The sequence below is a fragment of the Molossus molossus genome, unplaced genomic scaffold (genome assembly GCF_014108415.1).
Source record: "Molossus molossus isolate mMolMol1 unplaced genomic scaffold, mMolMol1.p scaffold_m16_p_6, whole genome shotgun sequence".
Taxonomy (NCBI): domain Eukaryota; kingdom Metazoa; phylum Chordata; class Mammalia; order Chiroptera; family Molossidae; genus Molossus; species Molossus molossus.
In genome coordinates this window covers 74,716,705-74,726,413 of record NW_023425399.1, presented here as the reverse complement: position 1 = coordinate 74,726,413, position 9,709 = coordinate 74,716,705, and positions in this window count along the sequence as shown.

Genomic DNA, 9,709 nt, shown 5'->3' with positions numbered 1-9,709 from the left:
AATATAAGAATTGCATAATGTCAGATCACAAATGATACAGCAAATGATTTATTTCTTAGCAAATAAAATTACCCCAGCTAGACAAATACAATTACAAAAAGAAACTTGTAAAGGTTGCTTTCAGGTTGGGTCAGCACAAATATATTGATGTGAAGACACCCCTGCCCTCTAGATACAGCTGACCCTAGAACAGAATGGGTTTGAACTTGAGGATTTTTTTTTTTTTTTTTGCAATAAATGCTGTAAATGTATTTTCTCTTCCTTATGATTTTCTTAATAACATTTTTGCCTCTAGTTTATTGTAAGAATTTAGTATATATAATATATATAACATTGCAAAATATGTGTTAATAAACTGTTTATGTTATCAGTAAGGCTTCCAGTCAACAGTAGGCTATTACTAGTTAAGTTTTAGGGGAGTCAAAGTTATAAGCAGATTTTCAAAGACACTGGGAAATCAATATCCCTAACCCCTGTGTTATTCAAGGGTCAGCTACACTGCCTTTTCATAACACTTAATTTGTTTCTGACATGAATATAATCTCATTTTAAATTTCAACAACAAAGATGTTTAAAGCATCCCCTGTGGCCCCTCCCACTCCTCTTCCCCGCCAGCCCCGCCTGTCCTTCCAAATGTAACTGCTGTCAGCTACTTGCTGTGTGTCCTGCCAGGCCATGTGTGGCCATTTACTTGCATGCGTATATAGAGTATCTGACTTTTACATACACAATTTCTTACTCAAGGATTAAGGTATTTGACCTGAGGTACTTCAATATTAATGTGAACCCTGGATAAGAATTTAATCTCTGCAGCTGGCTGGTGCCCTTTACACAGTAGAAGCTACTCCAGGGTAATCACAAAAGAAATCAGTACTGCAGTTAACTCTCAATTACTGGGCATTTGTCTCCCAGTCTGAGAACTCCTGAGCCTCTGCTTTTCCGACTCTACGTGAGCACCCCCATTTTGCCCATCTTACCTCTCATCAGCACCCAGAAAGTTAAATGGTTACACGCAAAAGACTTCGAGTATCATCATTGGTACTTGTTACCCCTTACATCCGTGCCTTCAAAAGCAGAGAATTTGGATTTTTTTCCCCTCTGATTGTTTAAAATAAGACGAGTTTATCTGCAAACTCTACTTACACCCCACAAGACCTTCCTCTGCTGCCCACAAACACCAAGACGATGGAGATTTGGCTTTGGTTGAGATTTATAGGGGAGCATAGCTGGATTTCCTTCTCTACCCTGGTTTGCTAATGTCCAGTTGGCTGACATTCAGGGCAAGATGCCAGGCCTGTATTTTGGGGAAGAATCATCCAGAGAGATAGGGGCAGATGTGATTTGGCAGCTGTGTGAGATCTGGCATGTGATTTTATGTGCTGTGGTGTTATGTTTCTTAAACTCAGTACACGCACTTAGAAGGCTGTTTATCATCATCACAGAATATCCAGGCAGCACCTACTTGGCACCAGAGGCGTTTTGAATGTCTTATTAAAATAATATTTTAGTGAGAGGCCCAGGAAATGCATAACAGAGTGGCACTGCGTGGTACTAATATGTTATGTATGCTGTTACTGGTATTTCATAGGAAATTAGGACATTTTCCTGTTTCTGACAATCAGAAAGAATTCTGGAGAGACCTAAGATACACTTTATAATTGTTTTCATTTATTCAGTGAAAACAATGGCAAGCACATGTTTTGAAATAAAGCATTATTTCTTGGGCTAATAAAAATGAAGATGCAAGAAAAAATTAATATTAAAACTGTGTCTTCCCTCTATCTTTCTCGCTTTCTTATATAATTCACAAATGAGGAAGAAAAACACTTTTACTGCTCTTCTGAACACAGTTGTCTTGTCTGCTGCTTACACATTTTCTTACACATTTTCAGGAATATTTTCCACCTCAGGTTGAGATTTATGGTTTGTGATGATAGGTTCTGGCAGCAGGATTTTGTTGTTGTTGTTTTTTGTTAGTCCTCACAGAGTTTTTCCATTGATTTTTTAGATAAAGTGGCAGGGAGGGAGTGGGAGAGAGAGAGAGACATCAATTGGTTGCCACCCACAGGGCCCCTACTGGGGCCAGTGATCAAACCTGCAACCAAGGTACATGCCCTTGACCAGGAATCGAACCCACGACTCCTTGGTCCGAGGGCCAACGTGCTAACCACTGAGCCAAACTAGCCAGGGCTGGCAGCAGGATTTTGGAAGAGGTATCTCTAGACTGCATGGTGAAACCCCAGCTCTTCATTTAACGACAGCATCAGAACAGATGCTCATGTATCACTTGAGAATAATGGGGACCCAAATATTTTTTAAGGATCCAAGTAAAACACATGAGGCCAGTTTTTCAGGATTTAGTTTGTGAAAGAGAATGGCCCCTTGTCCCACCAACAGCCTACAAAGTTCAATGTAGATCGGTGAAGTGTCTGGTTCACCTGATTTTGGACAAAGAGTTTGGTGAAGGAAAGAAACACCATCCCATCAGGAGATTGCCTTCCTGAGGGCTGAATTTCTTCCTGTGTTCTTTTGCAAAAGAACACAGGAAGATGACCTCCAAAACCCCTTTAGATCAAGAATTCTCAGGCTGCCAGCGGGGTTTTCCCTACTTCGTCTTTTTCCCAGTAATAAAGTTATTAGAAGATTAGGAGGGAGAAGGGCGGGTAAGCAAGAGTCAGCATATTTTCGAGGAGATCACTCACTTTACCTAACGTCATGTCCTCACGCAGAGCCCACCCTACTTCATAGGAGCTGGTTTGGGGAAACAGACACAGGCTGACACCACCATGGCATGTTGATTAAAAAAAGACGTCACTCCAGGTATGTGGGTTTGTAGTGTTTTAACCAACTGGTAACTCTTTTTTTCCTCTTCCTCATCAATAGCTAAGTTTCAAAGCAAATAATTTCTCTGAGCAAATATAACAAATAATAATAGATATCTCTGACATTGTTGTTGTGGAGATTTAATAAGATAATAATGTATGGGGCCCTGGCAGGTTTGGCTCAGCGGTTAGAGCGTCGGCCTGTGGACCAAAGAGTCACGAGTTGGATTCTGGCCAAGGGCATGTACCTCGGTTGCGGTTAGTCCCCAGCCCTGGTCATGCCGGAGGCAACCAATTCATGTGTCTCTCTCACGTCGATGATTTTTTTTTCTCTCTCTCTCTCTCTTCCCCCTCTTTCCCTCCCTTCCACTCTATCTAAAGATAAATGTAAAAAATAAATAAATAACGTATAGGAAACACTTAATATAGTGATTGGCCATAGTAAACAATCAATAAATGTCAGTTAGCTATTGTTGCATTAATAACAACTCTTTTTTACACGTTACCTTTAATTTATGAAGCAATTTCACGTTATTCCATTTAATCCAATCTTTTTTTTTTTTTATCCTCACCCGAGGATATTTTTCCACTTTTTGTTCAGATGGGGGGGGGGGGGCGGGAGAGAGAAACATCGACATGAAAAAGACACATCGAGTGGCTGCCACCTGCACCACCAGGGCTGGGGACAAACTGCAACCGAGGTACATGCCCTTAGCGGGAACCAAACCCGGGTCTCTCTGGACCGCAGGCCGACGCTCTAACCCCTGAGCCAAACTGGCCAGGGCTGATCCAATCTTTCAACACATATTTAATGAATGTCTACTAAGAGTGCCAGGCACTGTTCTGAGCACAGATAATATAATCGTGAATGAGAAGCAAAGGCCCCACCATCGAAGAACATATATTCTGCTGGGGGAAGAAAAATGGTAACAAGAAAATATGATAGGATGAGGGGATCAGGGCAAGTAAGGATGTGATTTCTATTGTATGTGTAGTTATTCTAGTAAGGATGAGCAGGTGTCTGAAAGAAGTGAGGGAGTGAGCTCTGTGGATATCCAGGTAGAGGCAACCGCAAATGCAAAGGCCCTGAGATAGGCAGGTGCTTGGTGTGTTCAAGAAAGAGAGAGAAGGCCTGTGTGATACAGCCAGGTTTGGGAGAGGGGGAATTGTAAGACTAGGGAGGGAAGACACCATGGGGCTGGAGCATGGGAGGATTCAGTTTTTTTCTGTGAGTGAGATGCAAAGCCTTTGAAGGGTCCGAAGCACAGGAGACGACCTGATTTGCATGTTAAATAGATCACTGTAGTAGTAATGTGAAGAATAGACTAAAATGGGCACGGGCAGAGGCCAGACAAGGAGGCCATGGTCCTAATCCAGGCAAGAGAGGGTATCTTGGTCCTAGTTAGCAGGGAGAAGCAGTCAGATTCTAGATCAATCTTCAAGGTAGAGCAGACAGGAATCACTGACAGGTTGGAGCTGAGGAAGGAGAAAGAGAGAAATCAAGGCTGACTAACACCAAGCTTTTGAGTCTGGCAATGGAAAGGTAGAGTTGCCTTTTACTGAGATGGGGAGACATTTACTGGACACTCCTGTCAGGCAAGTATCATGAATATGCCCATTTTACAAATGAGGAAGCTGGGACACAGAGAGATTACTAGCCCCAGATAAAGGCATCATCATTAACTTAAGATATAGAGAAGGACCCAGCAAATGGCAGACCCCCATAAGCTCAGATCTTAAGTTAGCAAAGTAAAAGATTTTTTTAATTTCATGAAAATCAGGTAATGCCACTTATTCCTGAAGGCTGCTCATTACTGTTAGACGCCCACCACTGTGCCAGGGGACGCAAACCTCCTGAGAGTCTCCTGACAGGACCACTTCTCCATCATGGAACATCCCCTTCCTGAAAAACTGAGCTCCTTCCTAAAAACAGTGGACCTGCTGCTGGGCCCCCAGACAAGCCCCATCACTGGGGTAAGAGAAGAAGGTTGAACAGCTCTGGAGCCCAGGTTAGGGGCAAATACAGAGAGTGCTGGGGTTTGTCGGGGTGAGGACATGTCCAGGGACAGGTCTGGAGAGACAGAGAAGAGAACCTGCACCAACAGAGAACAAAGTCATCAACTGAACCCCCACAGGCGCCCAGAATCCTGTGTAAATCCCACAGTCTCCCGTCTCCCAGCCCCCATGCCACGAGTTCTGTCATTGTCCCCGTTTCCAAGGGAAGAAACAGGGCTGGGGAGGGACTTGGCCAAAGGCTCCCACCGCCGGTGAAGGCAGAGCCAGCAGTGAAGCCCAGTGGGGAGACTGGAGTCTGCTCTTCCCATTTTCTGCTGCCTCCCAGGACAGAAGCAAGGCACGGGAAGGTTGGATGGCCCGGCACATGGCATGACAACTTGCACGAGGGGACACCGAGTTTGCTCTGGCTTCAAGTGCCCTCAAACCTCACTACCTCACAAAGTAAGAAATTTGAGGTGGGGGTGGGGACCTCAATAACTAGATTTGGACTACCATCTTGTTAAAAATCAAAGCTTCTGACCAGTTTTGCTTCCAAGTTGCTTCAAATATGGGCTACCAAGTATCCAAGAGCCCATTAGCAAGGTTAGGGGAACTCGATTAGGATTTCTTCAGGATATAACTCTACCTTCTGCACCCAGTTAGAGTCTCCAGTCTACTTAGGAGGAAGCTGCCAAGAGGTTGGGTCCTCAGAGGGGAGACAGAAGTACATCAATCAAATAAGTATTTATTCAGTGCTGACATGCCCAGGACTGTGCGAGGCCAGCAAAAAATCCTGGTCCCTGTCACCAATTTGTTTATAGTCTGGCTAAACAGAGATGGACTCACATAAAATGCTTTGTAAGCAATCCACTAAGATTCCATCGAAGGCCAGTGCAGAATGGGTATTTAACAAATATTTGTTGCGGGAATTGTTTGTTAATACTTGTAGCTCAGATAGAAGAGAGGTCTGGGGCCCTGGGCTTGCTGGGAAGGCTCTGTGGCCCAGGGTCAGAATGTGAGATGTGTGCTGGATGGAGAAGGTTTTAGGCCAAGAGAGAAATACGAACAAAGCTTTTATCACCACTGAGTCCTGGGAAAAGTAGATAATTGACCTAAGATGGCTATATATTCTTAAGTCTCCGTTGAACACTCATTTGTGTTGTGCTATAGATGTCCCCTGATCTTTCTTACTGATGCAATGATCCATAGCCAAAAATGATAGCAGTGTGTCCGAAGCCGAGACTGCTGTGATTTGCCTGCAACCATTGGAGAGGTACTGTCACTAGACAGTGATTAGGTCCTTTTTGGCAGCAGGCTACAAGTGATTCTTGCTTGTGCGCTTCAAGCTATTGGTAAGGCTGTGGCGGGTTAGTTCTCTGGGGATACAAGGGGACTTACCTTAAAGCTAAAGAAGCTTAAGCTGAGCCCCACCCCCACCCCTTACTAGACAGTCCCCTCCAAGGCCTGTGAAGGGCCCAGGACAGTGTTCATATGGTCTTTGTTTGTAAAACAGGCAAAAACAATATATATCGGTCCAGACCACTTTCTGTTTCCACTCCCACTCCTCTTTTGTTTCTCTGTGTCTGATAGTGATGGGGCGACCTCTGCAGTTATGAGATGAGGCAGATGAGGATACATTAAGGATACATTTATTTGGGGTGTAGTTGGATACATTACTGTGGCTTACAGTTCCTCTGTGTATGCTTACAGTATTGCTAAGCCATCCTGGTATAGAAATGGCTTCTAGGAACACTGTCATCTCTCTGTGTCTGTTGTTGTGATGAAGAGGGGCAGGGCCAAAGGGAAAACTGCAATATGCTTGAGTCCTAGGGCACCTGGCACCTGAAGGACATGGGTTATAGAGGAGAAAAAGGATTTGAAATCAAAGAAGTCAGAAACTAGCTTGTGAAAAATTCTTCCCACCATCAGACATGTAAATGTAAGCCAAAGATTAGGTTCCCATTAACGCTTAATCAAAATGGACCTTCCCTCCTGTCAAGATGGAGTGGGGAGCATTAGATCTATAGGGATTAGATCTTAATAAAAATACACATTTTTTTCTGGACTTGGAGATGTTTGCTCTCTTTTCTCTAATTGTAATTTGTTGTGATATATTTTCTCATTGTAAACAAACATTTACTTCATGTCTACATTTGTTTTTTTTTATCCTCACCTGAGGACATTTTTACATTTATCCTCAGACAGAGCAGGAGGGAGAGAGAAAGAGAGAGAGAAACATCAATGTGAGAGAGACTCTTCGACTGGCTGCCACCTGCACAACCCCAACCGGGGCTGGGGACAAACCGCAACCAAGGTATGTGCCTTTAGCAGGAACCGAACCTGGGACTCTCTGGTCCACGGGCAGACACTCTAATCACTGAGCCAAACCAGCCAGGGCTACATTTGTTTTTGTAACTTTCTATTGTTTGCCTAAATTACATAAGCTCCAGACCCCACAAAACCCTGATCCATCTCCTGAATGTAAATAGTGCCTTATTTACCTGAATAGATCACTCTTGCCAGAACAATGAAACACACTGATTTCTGTTTTTCTGGTAGAGAGGCAGGAGGTTGCAACGTTTAGAAGTAGGGATGGTGGGGCCAGATTGCCAGGGTTAAGTGTATGAACTGAGGTGCCACAGAAGGCACTTCGTAACTGTTAAATACAGTATTGTTGCTTTAGACATGTCATCCCTTTTTCTAAATACTTATGCAGATACAATAATTGCAAGATATAGAATAAGAACTAATTTGTAACCATATTTTATATACAGCAATTTTAAACTAAAACATCACTTTAAACTAAAAGATAAAGTATGAATTGAGACATTGTGCTCATTCCATTTGTTTCACTCCACATGGTAATGTGAGGATAGAATGAAGATGCCAGATGAATTCAGCTTGAATAAAGCATCGTGAAGAGAGAGGTCTGTTCAATAGAATGATCCTCCCTTGCCCCGATGTTAAGGCAGGAGTGGTTATAGTAGTACCAGGTCTTTAATTCACTAAGAGGATTTTACTGACCCCTTGTGGAAGAGAAAGATTGGTGCACTCAATGAAGATCCAGTTTGCAGAACTTACTTTCATACAGGGAAAAATTCAAGGAGCAGCAAGGTGAGGTAGGTTACTACCACCTGCCCAGGTTATTTTCATTCAACTCGAAATTCTCATGTACTGTTACTTCTCACATCAACTTTCTTCCTGACACACAGCAGAGCTCTCATCAAAGGCAGGTGTGTGATATTGAGACTATGGCCTTTGCTTACCTTAAAAAAGGAAGGGAAGGAAGGAGGCAGGGAAGATGAAAAAGAAAACTAATTTTGGATTCTAGCACACCTACAACTAAATTAAAGACTATGAACAGTTTGTTTAAGTTCTCTGAGACTCTGCATCAACATAGGTAAAATGAAACTTGGATGATGTCTATAAATTGCCTGTGCATGGCACACAGTAGGAGCTAAATAAGTGTTTATGTTGTTATCATTAAACATAACAATGCCATATTTACTCATTACCCCGATGTTCATTAGACAGTTACTTCACACTCCTGTATAGAACATCTTTCAAAAAGAGAGCTAGAGAAAAAAAGACATTTCTCTTCAATGAATAATTTCCTCACTTGAGATCAGGTTTGACAGTCTCTGATAATTCACACAGGTAGAAAATACTTCTTGTTAAAGAAGCTTGGTTTCCCTTGTGCAAGCATAATTCCATGGGAAGGAGGGGTGAAGGGAGGCACGAAGAAAACTACTCCTCCTCCCCAGTGGAGCCAACAGGACAACCCTGGCCTCTGGTGCCATTTATCTTCCCATAAGAAATGCCTGAGAGCCCTGACCAGTTTGGCTCAGCCATTAGAGCATCAGCCTGCAGACCAAAGGGTCTCAGGTTCAATCCCCAGCCCTGGTCAGGATCAAGCAGGAGGCCACCAGTCGATGTTTCTCTTTCTTTCTCTCCCTCCCAGCCACTCTATTTAAAAACCAATGAAAAAATATCCTCGGTGAAGATTTTAAAAAAAGAAAGAAATGCCTGAGATCCCACTCAGAAGTAAATGCTCTTTGCTATGACTGGAAGGAGACAATTCCTATTTTCCCAACCTGCACTTTGAGGTTCCACGTTTTGGAATAAGAAGTCATCAGCATTCCTGGGAGGATGGGCTCTCCCAAGCAGTGAGGCAGTAAGTTGGAGAGCAGGGGCATTACAGACAGCCTTCTGTGGTCCTAAGATTATGTCTCAAGTCTTTCAGTGAATCCGTCCATGAGCTGTCACCTTCACAAGTGCTTCTCAGTATTCCACCACCACCACCACCACCACCACCATCCCTTAGAAGAGACAGGAAGGCTACCTGGGGCTGGATTAGATACTGGCCTTTCTCAAGTAGAAGCCTAAAGTGGGCCGGGGTTGGGTATTTTGCCAATTAGGCTCTGGCAGAATAGTTTCCTTCAAGGGCAGGCCTTGTTCAGGGGCACAGAATGCTCTGGGTGTGTCAGAATGGCTGTTTTCTACTCCTCAGGTCAGAAGCACAGGGGATTTGCTTCTGATCCTCACTGTGAGAACCTGATAGGCCCTCTAGCAGTAAAATTCAGTGTAGGGGCCCTCTGGAGTTTTTAACTCTCAAATTTATCCACATTGAGCCTCCAGCAACTGGTAAACTAGCTTAGGGTTTCCTACCCTGGTCCCGGTTCCAGCATGGGTATCAGCTCCAGGCCTTCTGCTCTGTAAACTGTGATTCTCTGTAACTGCCTGTGTCCATAATTTCTGAGCAATGGCTTGCCCTGTGGCCTCAATTCTCTGATCATATAAGAGCTGCTGATTTTCAGTGTGTTCAGCCTTTTTCTCATTGTGAGGACAGGGGTGTCAACCTTCAATCTCCTTACACAGCAGACCAGAAACCT